The sequence below is a fragment of the Barbus barbus genome (genome assembly GCF_936440315.1).
Source record: "Barbus barbus genome assembly, chromosome: 44".
In the NCBI taxonomy this organism is placed as follows: Eukaryota; Metazoa; Chordata; class Actinopteri; order Cypriniformes; family Cyprinidae; genus Barbus; species Barbus barbus.
In genome coordinates, this window is record NC_136722.1 from 20261473 (window position 1) to 20281031 (window position 19559).

The 19559-nt window shown below is 36.2% G+C and overlaps 1 pseudogene across 1 annotated transcript in view; it reads left to right on the plus strand.

The window, feature by feature from the left end:
- LOC306863142 (dihydropyrimidine dehydrogenase [NADP(+)]-like) overlaps positions 1–19559 on the plus strand; it is a 184999-nt pseudogene that overhangs the window by 125818 nt on the left and 39622 nt on the right. The window contains exons 16-18 of the transcript in view: positions 2098–2180; positions 12776–12896; positions 14078–14197. The product of the transcript in view is annotated as a dihydropyrimidine dehydrogenase [NADP(+)]-like (transcript). The remainder of the gene's footprint in view (positions 1–2097; positions 2181–12775; positions 12897–14077; positions 14198–19559) is intronic.

Genomic DNA, 19559 nt, shown 5'->3' on the forward strand with positions numbered 1-19559 from the left:
TCTCTCAGTACTAAGCCCACAATATCAAACAGTCGTCTTGCTGGCCTCTCTCTCTGAAAGCAGCTTACCGTGATGAGAGATGATAGCCCTTAATTCACTGTGTGCGTGTCGCCCCTTTTGTTGGGCGAAAAGGAAAGCCTGCCCCCTCGTCCTCCGCCGCCGCCTCCTCCCGTTCCTCATTCTATAAAGGGCTTAAAAGAAACTGGGTGAAATTAAACATTATTGATAATTGGCTTTGGGATCACGGCACATTGTATCCATTTTGTACCTGTATTTGGTCCTAATTGACCATGAAATCTGGGGCCTAATCCTGTAAGAGCGGCAGGTTTGTCCCGTTCCCCGGCTGACAGTGATAAATAGCATCAGCCCACCTCATGGTCCTCTGCACTTTGTAAGGCTAAAATGCTTATTATTCTTTTCCCCCTTTAATAGCTGTCAGTCTGTGGAAAATCATAAATCTACAGATGTAGTCACTGTGGCAGGTTTGCAGAGTTTTTTGTAATTGTTTAAATCCCCCATGTGATGTGGTTTAAAGCCCCCGTGGATCTGTAATTACCTGTCAAACTCGGCTCGGCTACGCACCCCACCCCGGTCTGCATGCCGCCCGCTCGCTCGTCTCTCGTGCATCCGTGTGGAACACTTATCACCGCTCTCATCTATTTTAGAGCCAATGTCTCAGTCAGCGTTGATTTGCTTCGCTCATTGTTTGCATCTGCTTGAGTCTGATAAACAATAAAATTGTTTGTTTTTTAGTTATATTCTTTATTAGCTTGTGCGTGTGTGTCTTTTGTGTTTCGTTTTGCCGTTGCATGGTGAATAGACTTAGATTGCATGAAAAGATTATGTTTAAAGTACAATGCAGGAAGACTGTATATGTGATTAGTTATGCTCTGTACATGTAAAAATAAAATAAAAGTTAATTAAAAGAAAAACATTCTTTGCTAAACCTGAAGTGCATTGAATAATTTTTAGTTTTGTTTTGTTTTTTTGAGTTGTTTCTTGATTCATTATAGTTTCTACAAGTTTGGTATGGCATCCTTGAACACAACAAAGCCTACTGTACTTACAGTAGATACTTCAGTAGATGATTATCTAAAAAAGAGCTGTGAAAATGAAACTTCTGTCATCATTTACTCACTTTCATGTCATTTCAAACCTGCATGACTTACTTTCTTCTAAAACAGTTTTTGTCCATGCAGTAAATGTCCATGCGGTCCAAAATAACCCTTTTAAACAGTTAAAACATTTTTTTTAAAATAAAGACATTTAAGCAAGTCTTAAATGTTTGAAATGACACGAGGGTGGAAAATGATGACAGAATTATTTATTCATTTTGATTATGTGTTTGTTGTTGAACTTGAACTTTTGATTCTAATTTTAACTTTTATTATTTTTCCTAGACTGGGAGGTAAATTCACTATACAATCTTTGCTGTATTTCAGTGCAAAGACCTGCTTCCCATTCACAATCCATCTGCAACCCAGTTTGCTAATATAGTGCTGCACCATGCAAAATTAAACAAATTTTATTTTATTGTAAACACTTCTTTTTTTATCCTATTATAGATTCTCATTTACAAAAGCAGCACTAATTGTAACTAATCATATATTCTGTATGTCTTTCTACAATGCATTTTTATTGCAATTAATTATTTAAAATACAAGTTTGGATTCATTTGCTATTGATCATGAGAGTAATTCATCAAGTGATTATCAAATGATGTAAATGTGCACCATAAGTAAACATATATCTGATTCATGTGTCTGGATCACAATGATGTACAATGAGTACAGATTCAGTAAAGTACACCAGAACATGCTACTCTGTTGTATTCTATTTTGGGGTTATGTTGTCTAATTTTTATGAATCCTTAGTGAACCGTTTACAAAAAAAAACAATGCAGGCAGTGTATGCAATGCTCAAAGTGGATACAGTTCATTTTTAGCGACCCCCCCCCCCCCCCCCCCATAGATTGTATGTGTACATGACATATGTGAGGGTTGTATATGAAGGTCCACAACTTGATTGTGGTTCAAAGCTGAAAAATGCAATTCATTTATTTGTAAATAATCGGAGGCTTCTGCATCCATCTCACAGGAGTCTGGCGCGGATGCCCTGGAGCTGAATCTATCATGTCCTCATGGAATGGGGAGAGGGGAATGGGGCTCGCCTGTGGGCAGGTAAATCCAACATTCAACACCTACGGTACACAGTCACCATGCAGAGACACTGTCAGCTGGGAGCTACAGCAGTCACCGCAAATGCTTTTTAGGGTCTTATTTTGTTAAAAACCTAAAGGCATATGTGTTTGTCAGAAAATCAGGTGAGTGAAAATGAAGGAATTATATTAACTGTGGTGGTACGAAGAGATACATCATGTACCATGCCTATAAATAATGTTATTTAGCGTTATACATGCTCTAAAACATGGCAACGCCTTTATATGAACTGTTTGTTTATGTGGATTTTTTTTTTGTCTATAATTGTTGATTATTATGCCACATGATGTTTGGTACCCTGAGGTATTTGTAGTCTGCTGTCACTCAGCAGGGAGAGAAAACGTGTTAGGAGACCATGAGCATGAGGCCTGCTGGGAAAGATGTGGCACTCACAGTTTTATGATTTTTGTGTTTTATTTTATGGATCGAGTAGAGCCATACTGTGGAACCCGACAGTAAACACATGCTCTGTTCCAAAACCTAGTGAGCATTTTATGGCATTTGTGAAGTCTTTTTTTTCAGAAAAAATATCTAAAAATGAATTTACTTGAAGACTGTATAAAATATGAAGATATTCTTTTCATAGAGTGTATTTTTGTCTTAATACACTGACAACTTTTTCCACATTGTGTTTATCTGTTTATACTTAAAGCAATTGAATCTTATGCAGTGTTACTTCTCAAGTAAATTCATATACATTTTTAGAAATGTACTAGAAAACAAGAATAGAGCTACTTGAAACTCATAGAAACTCTCCTTTTTCCAGTTTGCTTCATCCATCATCTTGCATTCATTTTTTTTTCAGTGAGCTTTGTGCAAGTTAGACCAAATTAGGCCAAAATCTTAAGCAAACATATCATTAATAATAGTTAAGTGTAAATTAAAATGAATAATTTCACCCAATATGTTTGTGTATCATGTATTTTTAAGAGTAAAGTTGAATCTATGCGAGGCTGTGGTATGTTTGTATGCAATGTAAAGAAATATTTTTTAAAGTTGTAAATAAAACAAAGATTATTGGAGAACATTTTACAAGAAAATACAATTTTAGTTTTTCTACTTCAAAATTTCACATTTAATTCAGTTTGTTACTCACATTTTGTGTAGTTGTCAAATTTACTAGTCATTTCTAAGTGAAAATCATTTCTGCACTTGTTTTTCCCAGTGTGTTTGAGTATGTAGTGCTCTCTAGATTGGGTACTTAAAAGTCACTTATTGGTTGATGTTTATAATGCTAATTTAGATGTCTTTTGAAATGCAGCTTGCTGGGTTTTGGAACTCAATTGGGATTTGGAACGGATTGGAATCTTGTTTGAGCTTGAGTTCAACTATTATACTGATATGAGCAATGCACTGGTCAATGTACAGTTCTATAAATATCTCGTAGTACAAGCACATAAAAAAGGCTCGTCTTCATGGATTTTGCAGTGATGCAGATTTTGATATCGCTTCTTTAATAAGGTATAGATTCATGTTTGGTCACATGTGCGTTCCGAGTCAGAGCACGTTTCAGCACTAATGAATGGCTGATGAGACGCAGTCAACTTTGCCGAACCTGCATCAGTGCCTCACCACTTTACCGTAACACTGATTCTGTCAAAGCGTTTTAATAACACTTTTCCATCACATCCCAGAATTAGCCGAATTTAATAATCCACGAATAATCCCTTTTGCGGCTTGTAAACAATTTTCATTCAAAAGCGTAACTCCATTATTCGAATCAAATGCAGTGTTCGTGTTTTTGGCCCATTGAGATTAAGGTGGGGATTTTGTTGTTGTTGTAATTTTTTGGGTTTCACACCAGATCATGGTGCCTATTACAGAGAATAAACTGTCTTTGCTTATGATTACACCCTGAGCAACTGTGAAAAGCAGAATAACATCCTGTCAACTGATGTGTGCTTGATAGGAAAACATAGCATCTCTGCGCCTTAGAGGACTTTTATTCTCTGATATCATAATCTTTGTTTGGATTTCTGATGTGTAGTTGTAAAACGGTATGAAATGCTGTTAAAAGAATGAAAATATCAGGTTATTGCTCTGTTTTTTCATGCATGTTTTGAGTCTCTAAAGCCTAAAAGCTTGAAGCAGTACCTGTCATGGTCAAAAAATGGTCAAGAATATGACATGAAAGTTTTTCATTTAGATTTTCTGCCATCTTTGCTGAAAAAATAAACTGCTTAGACCAGTTACGACCACCTTAAATTTGAATATAGTCTGGTTTTATATGGACATTTTTGCTCTGTTACTAGAACAAATTGATTAAGCTTAATTAAGCCACTGGTAGTTAATTCATCCAAAATTGAAAATTCTGTCATTAATTACTCATCCTCATGTTGTTCCAACCCTGTAAGACATTTGTTCATCTTCAGAACATGAATTAAGATATTTTTTGATGAAATCTGAGCGCTTTCTGACCCTCCATAGACAGCAACGCAACTGACACATTCAAGGCCCAGAAAGGTTGTAAGGACATCATGAAAATAGTCCATGTGACAGCAGTGGTTGAACCTTAATGTTATGGAGCTACGTAAAGAAAACAAAAATAACTTCATTCAACAATTTTTTCTCTTCTGTGTCATTCTCCGCCACGCATTCATGAAAGTACCATGACTATTTTTGTTTTCTTTGTGCACAAAAAGTTTTCTTGTAGCTTAATAACATTTCGCTTGAACCACTAATGTCACATGGACTATTTTAACGATGTCCTTACGACCTTTCTGGGCCTTGAACTTGTCAGTTGCATTGCTGTCTATGCAGGGTCAGAAAGCTCGCGGATTTCCGAAGATGAATGAAGGTCTTACGGGTTTGAAATGACATGAGGATGAGTAATTACAACACAAAATTAGATGTTTTGTGGAACGTGAACATGAATTGGGAAAAATGCTGAAAAAAACTCCTTATGGAAGTTGTCCATATTACTTGTGTGTTTCATTCAAGAAATAATATGATTTGTGTGTGTGCACAACTGAGCAACATTTGAGCTAAAATCAAAATCCTCCTATCCACCAATTCATTTAAATTTTATGTCTGTCCAGAAGAAAGAAAAACTGTAGATTTTCTAATGACATGAGGATGAGGCATGAGATTGAACTATTCCTCATATACGTTAACTTTAAGGTTCCCAAATCAGTCAAGAACAGCTTAAAGCATGACTATTTTGTAATATACTTTCTATAGTACTTTCAGTACATTCTGGCTGAACATGATCACACTGTGTTTTTTTTTCATTTGGGTTTGGTACATCGACTTGATGTTTTCTCATCACAGTCGTTGCACACGATCTGGCTGTGAAGGTCTGTCACATGAATTAAGCCCAGAGGTGATGTACGTGACCTTGCGTATTACCGTTTCTCTTTGCCCATATCAGGCCTGAATAAACGCGCACCTCTTCATTCTGTTCACCTGACTGTGTGTTATACCACAGGAAATAAACCAGCTTTTCCATCCGAACAAAGACAGAGTTATGTCCCTCTAACGTGGCTGTAAATTTGCAGTCATATCCATTCGGTTTGCTGTAGATTTTCCGCTGTAAGACAAAGAGCTAATCAAAGCCCGAGGGCAGGTATCTGCCAAGAGAACTAAATAGACGCAATATCATTTAATCACTCCGTTTGGCACCTCGTCTACTCTCCTTGCCTCTGGAAAAGAAGGGGGAAAACATTAATTCAGCATTGTTTCTGACTGCATGAAAAGAGATACAATTTGATTTTAATGGGATGTTAATATTCTCTCTCGATTGCTCTCATTTCGGTTTGTTTTGCTATGAAACGGTCCCTATTTTGTCAAAGCTGTTTAACATTTAACTTGAAGCAAATTAGAGATGTTTTTGTTTACATATGTTAAACATTAATGCTGGTAATTCCTGTTTACTGTTGATTAATGCTTTAAACATTAAGGGGCAAATTCACAAAGCAGTTGCACAGTATTTCTGAAAAAAAAAAAAAAAATGTTTTGTTCACAAACTGGTTTAACATTTACTGAATGCGCTGAAATAGTGTCGTGAGCATTACATGAAGTTATTGTCCTTATTTTGAGCACAAAACACAATTTTTAGTTGTTTTAAGAGTCATCATAGATATCATCATAGACGTTTTTTTGCAAAACTGTTTTTAAAGGCATTATTTAATGCATTTAATACAGTTAATAACTTTATTTAATATGTTTATAAAAGTTAAACAGCAAATGGAATTTAAAAAGCAACATTGTAGTTTTTGTCTTTTAAAGTTCATCAATTAAAGTTCATCAATATTTTGTACAGGGCAAAAAATAATAACATGGCAAGGAAATAAGAATCAGTTTGTATGACTAACTAATTCATGGCCTTGATTTAAAATTTTTAAGTTAGTTAAATATTTAAACATGGCCTTATTATTATTTTCTGTTTCTCTCTTATGCATGGCATACATGGGGCTCTGTAATTTTGCCATGTCATATTAATTAATTTTATTTTAAACTATTGTTACTCTTTTAGTATATAGGATGCATTTGGAGGAGCTAATAAACCCATTAAGAAAGCAGTTAATTTTAACAGTTCAGTTTCAGCTCATGCAAATCATGCAAATTTGAAACAATCATATTCTTCTATATATGCATTTTTTAAAACTTTCGACAACATTCTGTTTTAATTAAAATCGTTCATCGTCACAATGCAAATATTTTTAGTAATTCTGTGGGCACAATTAATTTTTAGCGATTTGTAATCACAGGAAAGGAAGTGTGAGAGAAAGATCTCAGGGGTCACGGAGTTCTCACTCAGGTTTGACTCTGCATCCTTCGGGATCTCATCTTTTTTTCACCTTCTGCCTTCAACACAGTTCTCCAGTTTCGCAAATTAAAACCAGCTCTCGTTCCCAGAGCTATTTTGAGCCTACCAAACAGGCCCGAATGACACCCGACTTCCATCATGCCTCCTGCGAGACCTGGCAGTCCTTAACGAGAGTGCCCACCTTCCGTGACCTTGTGCTGTAAAATTAAAATTTCAGGTGTAAAGCTGCTCTTATTCCTGCATTCATCCCAGCGTTCCCCTCTTCGCCCCCTCTCCTCACAGCCTGAGGGGGCTTCGGGAGGCTTTCCATCTTTCTCTTTTTCTCTTCCAGTTGCAAAAGCGCTCCGGTTCCCTGCATAACCTGCCCTGCAGTGACTGCACGGAAAGAAATACAAAGAATCCAGCGCGCCCCCTCCTTTAATTTCATACAAGGCCTCCCACCAACCCGTAACCACACGGCCACCTGCCAAATCACTGCTGCCAGAGTCACCGTGCAATTCACTGCAGCTCACGAGTCGATTTTCATCTCTGACTGCTCTTCAGTGGTTCTTAAAGCTCTCCGTCTGCAAGGCACGCCGCCTTTTTAAAGCACTCACGACTGCTGCAGTAGGTCCGCTGCACTTCCAGGCCCGCGGAAAGCAGCTCTCCGTGTGAAACCGGGTGACGACGGGTCATAGACTCGTTCCCGAAAGCAGGCCAGCTACACAGGTGCGCTCTCTCTCCATCAAAGCGTGTAATACCATGTACAGCAAACTGCTTAGAGGGAAAAAGCGTCCCTGCTCCAGACTCCCTGGCCCACAGACAGCGGCTCTCACCCCCATCTGGCCTGTAATAAGCTGTCACGGGAAGCCCTCGGAGGGAGCGGCGGTTCCCGGTGCGAGAGTAGAGTTCTTACGGGCAGCATCTGTTTGGTGGCTGGTGTCTGGCTTCGGGCCACGACCCCTGTGCCTCGTACTGAGGCAGGCATAATGCAATTTCCCATGACCCTTTGGGAGGACGGCCTGTCCTGCTTCCTGTAAGTCTGTTGTTGTTGTTTCCTTCAAATGCTACCAACGTTCGGCTTGTAGAAAAAAAACATTCCCTCAGGACACAGGGCTTGGTTGCGGCTCGACCAGGCGGATGCCACTCACTCAGCCTTCAGTGCTGGCAGGCAGCTCTGAATTTGTGTTAAAGAAAATATGAATATTTGTAAGAAAATTGACAATCGTGCATTTTTAATATCAGTTTAAATACATGACCATTCAAAGGTTTGTGGTCAGTAGAATAGTAAATTCATAGTTTTAGTCAGCAAGGATACATTAAATAGATCAAAAGTAAACAGAAAAGATGTTTATAATGTTACAAAAGATTTCTGTTTTAAAGAAATGCTGCTTTTTAACTTTCTATTCATCCAAAAAATAAATAAAATGTATCACAGTATCACAGAAATGTTTCTTGAGAACCAAATTTGATTATTGTGGCCAGATTTACTAACAGTTTGCACCTGCGCAAACCATCTTTTGCCATTAAAATAGTACTGTCAGGATTGACTAAAGACGTGCAGTGAAGAATTAGCGCTGAAAAGGCATGGACACAGTTATTTTTGCGCCTGACTGTATTGAATATGTATTTGGAGGAGTTTCCCTTTCAGATGCAAAATTTATGGGAGGAGAGTATTAAAATGAATCATGCAACGCAATTTACTATAGTTTGCAAAATTATTGGTATTTGCTCCATTATTTAACACCCAAAAAAGCCTGTGTCGTAAGTAGATCACCCGCACCTGATAAACATTGGCTCTGCTTATTTGCAACAATGCTAATTTGCACTGCGTTTGGTGTATTGCGTTGGTCGATATGTAAACGAGATGTTGCATCTGTATTCTTTAATTTGCGCGATGTCAGTAAATCACCTCTTGTGCTAATTTGCTCTGTTTAGTAATCTGGCCCTTAGAATTATTTCTGAAGTAACCAAGTAAATAATAAATAAATAAAAAAAATTTATATATTAAAATGGAAAACAGTTAATAATAATTGGTTTACTATATTTTATTTAGTAATAAATGGTTTACTATATTTTTGATTAAATAAATGCAGCCTTGGTCAGCACTTGTAAAAATGTTGACAATTACACATTTTTGACATATTAATATTACTACGTGCTGTTTGTATTTGCAAGAAGGTTGACAAATAATGTTTTTTTCCTATGTATACAAATACATGCTAATAGATTTTGTAAAAATGTTGACATAATGGAATTTTTGTATTAATGGGAAGTTGTGGCCTAATGGTTAGAGAGTCGGACTCGTAATCCAAAGGTTGCGGGTTCGAGTCTCCGCCCGGCAGGGATTGTAGGTGGGGGGAGTGAATGTCCAGCGCTCTCTCCACCCTCAATACCACGACTGAGGTGCCCTTGAGCAAGGCACCGAACCCCCAACTGCTCCCCGGGCGCCGCAGCATAAATGGCTGCCCACTGCTCCGGGTGTGTGTTCACGGTGTGTGTGTGTTCACTGCTGTGTGTGTGCACTTTGGATGGGTTAAATGCAGAGCACGAATTCTGAGTATGGGTCACCATACTTGGCCGTATGCCACATAACTTTTTAATACATTTACGTGCATTCAAAACATCTGAGAATATAGACATTCACACTTTATTGCTAATACAAATACTTAGTTAATGTTGTAAAAATGTTTACAGTTACACATTTTAATAAGTCCAAATACATGTCATATTTAGTCCAAATATGAACAGCATAGCAGTGTTCAAATACAACAAATGCATGATTGTCAACATTTCCAAATTAGTGTAAACTAAAATTGTACTTTATTAGTAGGAATACATCCTGTTATTATATGTAAGATTTTGTTGTTTAAAAGAATGATGACAATCATGCATCTTTTTGTTTTAGTCTTTAAGAATCTTTTGTACAAGTACAAATTGTTTAATTGTTTAGTTGATTGTTTGATTAGTAATAATCTGCACTGTTTGCATCAATAAGAAATGTTAACAGTCATTGGTTTTGTATATGAAATGATTTTGGGAATTTAACAAAATATGAAATATTTATACTTCAGGACCATTTAAATGCACCTAGTGAAGGCAAAAGGGTGATTAAAATGTGAAAAAGAGCTGATGACCAATTGCAGAACCTAAAATATAGCCATTCTTGTTACCCATGTACAGTATGTTTTCTGCAAGTTTTTGAAGTAACATTTTTTCGCCAATATCTGTCTATCTCTATTTTTTCTCTTTGCTGTGTTGTCTTGCCACTTTTGTTCTTAACGCTTTTTTTTCGCCTGGAGTTCAGGATTTGCTATATCAACCAATGAATCTCTCCAGCAACCCGCCAGCGCTATCAAACATCTCTCGGGAGCCCAGATATTGCCTCTCCCGCTCTGGCAGACGGCTCGGAGTGGACAGGTTGAACCTAACACTCCAGCCTTGTTTATACCCTGTTTAAGTGTTGAATAAATCAGGACAAATTGCTGTGGATGGTGCTCACTGCTGGGTCGAGTGCATAAATCCAATATTTTTCTAAAAAAGAAAAACTGGGAATGAGTTTATCATCTTAAATGGCGTAACCTTTCCTGTTCCTTCTCTTTCAGTGCCTTTCGAATGCATTTTGAATACTTTTGGGTGCAAATATAACCTGAATTCATGTGTATCTCAGGTAAAATACACACCCAAGGACGCAGCAGATCCCGCAGTGGCGTTTCTTTCGCTCTTCGTTTTTGTGCTGCGCTGAATCACTCAGCATGCCTTAGAAATGGAAAGGAAATAGTCAGGAGGAGATGTGTTTTTCTGTGGGCTTCTGTATTCTTACAAATCAATTCTGGCTAATGGTTTTAAAAATCAAATGCTAACCTTTTCCTGTGCAGGGAGTGACCTTAGAACTCGGCTTTGCACATACAGCTTGTACATCACACTTCTTTATTGAGACGGACAAACCCATTGCTCAAGGGAATATATGCCAACCGTTATTGGATATGTCAAAACAGAGACCTATTTCCTGTGAAAGAAAATAGAGACTGAGAAGGACAAAGATGAGAAAGGGAACTGAGGCTGTACTGAATGAAAACTTCATGTCGGGCTTACAGTCTTTTAAAGCATCCCGACTGATCTGACGTCAGGCTTCGCTGCTTGAATTAAACCAGGTCTGTTTTACTTCATAGGGTTATAAAGGGTTTAATGTGGCTGTGCGTCTTTATTTGAGGCCTGGAGGAAAGGGGCCAAATGCAATGGTTGGCAAACAGTAGCATGAAGATAGTGGATGCAAAGAAGAAAGACGACAAAGAATAAAAACAGTTCTGTAATATTAGTTGTAATATAATATAAAATAATAATTTTATTTGTCATCTCTTTAATATGTATTATATATATAATATATATATATATATATATATATATATATATATATATATATATATATATATATATATATATATATATATATATATATATATTATTAAATATATTTTATATAATTTAATAGAAAAAATTGGGGTTTTGTTTATTTTTGAAACAATTTAGTAATACTTTTATTTATTAAAAATGCATTAAATTGATCTGAAATTACAGTAAGGACAATTTACATTTTATTAAATCACTGCAATATAAAAGCAGACTTTTGTACCATACTTTGTCATTGGTTCATGATGGGGAATTTGAATATTTTAAGATCTAGTTTTATACAGACAAGGGGTTACAGGAAATAGTCCAGTGAATTCTCATATGTGACCCTGGACCACAAAAGCAGTCATAAGTAGCACGGGTATATTTGTAGCAATAGCCAACAATACAAGCCAACAGCCAACAAAAAAAGATTTTTCTTTTATGCCAAAAATCATTTGCATATCAAGTAAAGATCATGTCCATGAAGATATTTTGTAAATTTCCTACTGTAAATATATCATAACTTTATTTTTTATTAGTAATATGCATTGCTAATAACTAAATTCAGTATTTTGATTTTTTTGCAACCTCAGATTCCAAATTTTCAAATAGTTGTGTCTCGACCAAATATTGTATTCTAACAAACATCAATGGAATTCTTATTTATTCAACTTTCAAAATATGTATAAATCTCAATAAAAAAATTAAATAAAAAAAAGGATCCTTATTACAGGTTTTGTGGTCCAGGGTCACATATCATCATGAATGGTTTGATTTTTAAACATTGTCTAATTTGCAGTTGTGATTTTTATTTTACTGAAAAGAGTTAGAAAGAGAAATGCAAACTTTTCTCTCAGATTCACAAATACCAAACCTTCTTCATTCTCTCTCTCTCTCTCTCTCTCTCTCTCTCTCTCACACTAAACAGCACAGACTGACAGACCAGGGCAGCTTAATAAAGCATGAATCCTCCTGGAACAGCAGTTCACACTGTTATGATCCCTCTCTCCCTCACACCAGCGACTACAGGCTCCCCTCTCCATCTATCACTCGCTCATTCTCTCTCTCTCTCTCTCTCTCGCGCGTGCACACACACAAAAACTCAGGTCTAGCAGTCTGCTAATATTTAAAGGAATAGTTCACCCAAATTTGTTAAATCCCATCATTTTCATGCCCTCATTCCAATCCTAATGAGTTTCTGAAGAACTTCTCAAGACTTTATTTACAGTGAATGGTGACTAGAGGTTTCAAGATTCAGCAAAGTATGCAAAAAGAGTAGTCACTAATAAGTAGCTTATAAGCCATAATACAATGGTTTTGATGTTAACTATTCATTGAAGTTCTGCTGTTTTGTTTTCTCATGCCTCTTTTGTCGTTGTTTAAGATTGTTTGTTGCTTTCATGACCCATTTGACCAGGATCCAGAGCTTGTGCGGAACATCTGTCGGTGGGTTCGGCAGGCTGTTCGGATCCCGTTCTTTGCCAAACTCACCCCTAATGTGACCAACATCGTGGGCATTGCCAAGGCTGCACAGGAAGGTATTGGGCTGTTTTTATGGTAAATTTATAACGTTTTGATATGATGATAGTGGTAAATTTATGATAATTGTTTTTTTTTTTTTTCATTAACTCAATATAAGCAAATCTCCCTCAGTTTTCCCAGTAAAGGCAACAGGCCTGTGCAACCCAACTACATTTCCCATCATTCTGTAGCACATAAAAACAAAAACAAAAATACATTTCTGGTCAGAAGTTTGGACTAATTAAGACTTTTTAAAATAAGTCTCTGCTCACTACGGCTGCATTTATTTGTTCAAAAAATATAGTTTTTGTAGCTTAATATTTTGTTGTTGTTGTTGGAAACCAGTAAGTTTGAGGTTAAGTAAGCATTTTTTGTTTGTGTTTGTTTTTGTTTTAAGAAGTTAATACTTTTTTCAGCATAGATACATTAAATTGATCAAAAGTGACAGTAAAGACATTGAGAATGTTACAAAAGATTTTATTTAAAAAATTATATGTTCTTAAAAATGCTGTTATCTTGAACTTTCATAAAAGAATCCAGATTTTTTTTTATCTCAGTATTTAATAAAATATTAAATATTAGCAAAAACAGTTTTCAACATTGATAAATTTGAACTATTATTAATAATTGAACTATTATTCAACTAATATTAATAAGTAAACACCAATTATAATTAATAATAATAACTGAGTTTCAAAAAAGCATATTAGAATGATTCTTGTAAATTGTAATATTTTACAATATTACTGTTTTATTGTATTGTTGATCAAATCAGTGGCCTTTCGTCTTTCAAAAACATTAAAAAAATATATTACAAACGTTTGATTTATTTATAGAAGTCTTAAAGGTACAGTTGCAAAAATGGCCTGTTTAATTCTAAAGGTCAGAGAATGGTGGAAAATGGTCATTTCAAACTAAATTGCACATTTTTGGTGCAAGAATCCTTGACTAATATTGCAAATGGACTTCAGGGAAAAGAAACAGGAGTGTAGAACATGTCCTCTATAAAACAGCTTCCCAATCCAGACATTAGATCTGCCCTAAAAACACATTTTCCCTCACAACCTCCACTAACAGACTGATGTCTTCTGTACGAGTTTAAAACAGACCCGCAGGTTTTGGGCTCCAGATTTTTTAGGAATTCGGCCTCCCTCCCTCCCCCTTCCCCGTGCCTAATGTCTCTTCCCTGTTGGCACAGGTGGAGCAGATGGCGTCACAGCCACCAACACGGTTTCGGGGCTGATGGGACTCAAGGCAGACGGCTCTCCCTGGCCTGGCATCGGCCGAGGAAGGCGCACCACATATGGTGGAGTGTCTGGTGAGTGTCACCCACCTCACTGGATCCATTTATTTCTCCTCTGAGGTTTAACGGGTGTGTGGCACAGACAGACTATGCGTGCACGTCTACTTTTTTCCCCCCCTGTTAAAGGTGTGTGGGAGTGCATATGAATGCGTGTGCATGTTTGTTTGTGTATGTGTACACTGGTCAGAAGCTCTAATAGAGCAGACAGATGGAATGGAGGTTGGTGGCGTGCTGAAATCGGAGAACAGCTTATCTGCAGGGCTTTTGCTACAAGATAAAACAGTTTGTGCGCTATAATGTGAAATATGGACATCTTGCTGGCATACATTATACTGGGTTTGGTAGCAGCACGGCTCATTTTCCACGCCATGAGGTGAACATGAGCACATTTGCACTTTCAAACTATATGTTTTATTAACTTCAGGTCATAGAATCTTGTGGAACAGCATGGAAATTAAAATACACAAATCACTAAGTAAATAAATACATATGAATAACACACAGACACACACACACACATATATATATATATATATATATATATATATATATATATAAATTATTAAATTATTTAAAATTAACATGTATTAGTCATAATAGATATCGTTTAAAATTATTTAAAATATATATATATATATTGTATTGTAATTATAAAAAATAAAATAAAAACATAAATATAATTTTGTATTGTACAACCTGAATTCCAGAAATGTTGGGACGTTTTTTTAAATTTGAATAAAATGAAAACTAAAAGAATTTAAAAAAAACATGAGCCAATATTTTATTCACAATAGAACATAGATAACATAAATGTTTGAACTGAGAAATTTTACAATTTATGCACAAAATGTGCTAATTTCAAATTTGATACACAATTATACAGAGTATAACCAGCAGTGAAATGTAGGTAATGTTAGGTAATGCTAGCACGTCTTCAATACAAACGTGCTAGCACATTGCCAGTAAATCACTCGCATATGCTAAAAATAATCAAACTAAATATAAGTTTAGCACAGATATATTTTCACTTGCCAAACACTCTGACTGAGCACTTCAGAGTTGCACTCTGACGCTACCTACGTCAAGCAATCTGTGCTATTTTTCAGTTCATCTGAATGGATGCGGAGCGTACCTGTATTTGAAGCATTGTAAGTTCTAGTGTGAAGCGCACAACTCGCCATCGCTTTGCTTTTTTCTCACACGCAGAGAGAGCGAAGGAGAGAGATGGTGTGTTTTACAAGTAGCGCGTCAATTCTGCGTGCTATGTAAACAATATTTTCCTGTCAAAAGTAGAGTTCCTTTGGAATTCTTCAGCTTTTAAGAACTACTGGGTTCTCCGGTAGTAGGCAGAGCTAATGCGCAAACGACAATCTCATTGGCTGGCGCTCACCTATTATCGTCCCTGTTTTGATTTCAGCAAATCAGTTTGAGCGAACGCAGACAAACATGATTAATATTCATGAATCCAGGAGCTCGTTAATCCTTAGTGCATTTTATATTGTTCTTAGTAGAATTCATAGTATGATTATTATATTATCAATATTATTGATCGTTTTTTTCCCATTTTTTACAGAAACACTGAATGACCAAAAAAGCACCACCACCAGTTCTAAGTTCAGTTAAAGTGACTAATATGCATTCATACATGGTTACCAAGTTTTAATTCATTATAATTACTAAAGTTCTATCATTAAATATTATTTGATTATCATAATATATTTATAATGTTTGACTGACTGATGTTAAAGGGATAGTTCACCCAAAAATGAAAATTCTATCATCATTTACTCACCCTCGAGTGGCTCCAAACCTGTATGAATTTCTTTGTTCTGCTGAACACAAAGGAAGATGCTCTGAAGAATGTGGGAAACAGAGCAGTTCTGGGGCACAATTGACTTCCATAGTATTTTCCTACTATGAAAGTCAATGGTGCCCCAAAACAGCCTGGTTGCAAACTTTCTTCAAAATATCTTCCTTTGTGTTCGGCAGAACAAAGAAATTCATACAGGTATGGCACTACTTGAGGGTGAGTAAATGATGACAGAATTTTCATTTTTGGGTGAACTATCCTTTTAAGAGTGTACTTTTAGATATTTAAAAAGCTGTGCCATTTTCCAAACATTATATATTATATTGTTTTTGTTTACTCGCCAGACTAATATATAAATAATTGTATCAATTCATACAGGGCTAGTAGTACATACAGCTGTATAACGGATCAGTACTCGGTATCGGCTGATACCCTGAGCCTAGGTATCGAAATCGGTATTGGGAAGGGAAAATGGGTATCGGAATATCTCTAGTTGTAATTCTAAAAAATATTAACATAATTATAAACATTTGATTTAAAGGTATTAACATTTTTTTAATTATATTATAATTTCATATAATACAGAAATATACATTTTTTTAAATATCATATTTTAACATTTATTCTTTTATTTCTAATTGTGTGTGTGTGTGTGTGTATAAGCAAAAATACATAGTAATATTACTTTAAATTGCATTACTTTTGTATATACTGTACATATAAATAAATACAATTGCAATATTACAATACAATAAATTTAAATAAATACAATTTCTGCATTTACTATATATATATTAAATGTATATATTCAGCTCTGTAATATATATATATATATATATATATATATATATATATTATATATATATATATATATATACAGTGGTGTGAAAAAGTGTTGGCCCCCTTCCTGTTTTTTTTTTTTTTTTGCATGTTTGTCACACTTTAATGTTTCAGATCATCAAACAAATTTAAATAGTAATCAAAGATAACACAAGTAAACACAACATGCAGTTTTTAAATGAAGGGTTTTTTTTTATGAAGGGAAAACAAAATCCAAACCCACACAGCCATGTGTGAAAAAGTGCCCCCCCCCCCACCGTTAAAACATAACTGTGGTTTATCACACCTGAGTTCAGTTTCTCTAGCCACACCTAGGCCTGGTTACTGCCACACCTGGTTGCAATCAAGAAATCAATTAAATAGGACCTGCCTGACAAAGTGAAGTAGACCAAAAGATCCACGTCATGTTGAGATCCAAAGAAATTCAGGAACAAATGAGAAAGAAACTAATTGAGATCTGTCAGTCTGGAAAAGGTTATAAAGCCATTTCTAAAGCTTTGGGACTCCAGCGAACCACAGTGAGAGCCATTATCCACAAATGGCGAAAACATGGAACAGTGGTGAACCTTCCCAGGAGTGGCTGGCCGACCAAAATTACCCCAAGAGCGCAGCGACGACTCATCCAAGAGGTCACAAAAGACCCCACAACAACATCTAAAGAACTGCAGGCCTCACTTGCCTCAGTTAAGGTCAGTGTTCATGACTCCACCATAAGAAAGAGACTGGGCAAAAATGGCCTGCATGGCAGAGTTCCAAGACGAAAACCGCTGCTGAGCAAAAAGAACATAAAGGCTCGTCTCAGTTTTGCCAGAAAACATCTTGATGATCTCCAAGACTTTTGGGAAAATACTCTGTGGACTGACGAGACAAAAGTTTAACTTTTTGGAAGGTGTGTGTCCCATTACATCGGGCGTAAAAGTAACACAGCATTTCAGAAAAAGAACATCATACCAACAGTAAAATATGGTGGTGGTAGTGTGATGGTCTGGGGCTGTTTTGCTGCTTCAGGACCTGGAAAACTTGCTGTGATAAATGGAACCATGAATTCAGCTGTCTACCAAAAAATCCTGAAGGACAGTGTCCGGCCATCTGTTCGTGACCTCAAGCTGAAGCGAACTTGGGTTCTGCAGCAGGACAATGATCCAAAACACACCAGCAAATCCACCTCTGAATGGCTGAAGAAAAACAAAATGAAGACTTTGGAGTGGCCTAGTCAAAGTCCTGACCTGAATCCTATTGAGATGCTGTGGCATGACCTTAAAAAGGCGGTTCATGCTCGATAACCCTCCAATGTGGCAGAATCACAACAATTCTGCCAAGATGAGTGGGCCAAAATTCCTCCACAGCGCTGTAACAGACTCATTGCAAGTTATCGCAAACGCTTGATTGCAGTTGTTGCTGCTAAGGGTGGCCCAACCAGTTATTAGGTTCAGGGGGCAAGCACTTTTTCACACAGGGCCATGTGGGTTTGGATTTTGTTTTCCCTTCATAATAAAAAACTTCATTCAAAAACTGCGTGTTGTGTTTACTTGTGTTATCTTTGATTAATATTTAAATTTGTTTGATCTGAAACATTAAAGTGTGACAAACATGCAAAATAATTAAAAAATCATGAAGGGGGCCAACACTTTTTCACACCACTGTATATATATATATATATATATATATATATATATATATATATATATATATATATATATATATATAATAAAATATAAGTGTGAATTAAAATTATTATATAACAATTTATCAGTAATTAATGTTTAATATTTGTTATAATAATAGTCAATATAATATTTTTATAATGTATATATTAAAACTATTATATGTATATAACATTTTTAACATTTGAATTTCTTGGTTTAAATAATTTTGAATCCCAGATTGGGATCTCTGACATTTAGACCTCATTGTATGAACTCTCTCATCTCAAGTGAAGTATGTTGTTTTAGTGAATGGTATCTGAAATGGCTTACGACTGCTGAACTATAATTGCTTTAGCCGGGTACTGTTTCCGTTCCTCTGCAGTGCTGCGCTCTTGTCTGGTTCTGCTGCTGATCATGGGTAGATTAGTCTGGACAGAACCAGCTGGCACGTCTAGTTCGTAATGTATTGTAGTCCTTCAGAATGTTCCCAGATAACCTCTCCATCATCTGAAGAATTACTGTATGAATATTTTGGTGTATCAGTGTGCGGCAAGAGCTTTCAGGAGAGCGTTTTCATCCTTGGTGTTGAGCGTCAACAGAGAGCTTTGAAAAGCGGTCCTCTAGTTGCCATGGCGTATTAACGTTCTCCGCCACCGTATGACTCTCTATGAAAACATTAGATAGATGTTTCTTCAAAAGAATAATGTTTTTCCTCACCACACTACGGGGACCACACTGTTGGATTTCACACTGATATCCGTCCACTGACTGTGGCGCTTGCTTTAGAGCATTTCCATTCCATTTATTAGTGCTACTTGCTAAGCTAAGATTCACTTAGTGTTGCTCATGACCTCGGATCATGCTGGTGGAGAGTTATTAAGCTATCAAGTTTGACTTGATTTTCACGTGGTGAACCATAAAACATCTAAAAAAAATTAATTGCAGTGACAACTTCAACAGGGAGATGTGTACTTAATGCAAACCAAAAAGCAGAATACACCATAATTTATATAAATGAGTTAAAAACTTGTAATATCCTTGATGACATTGTAAACAATAACATCATGCTCATTCGTCCCTT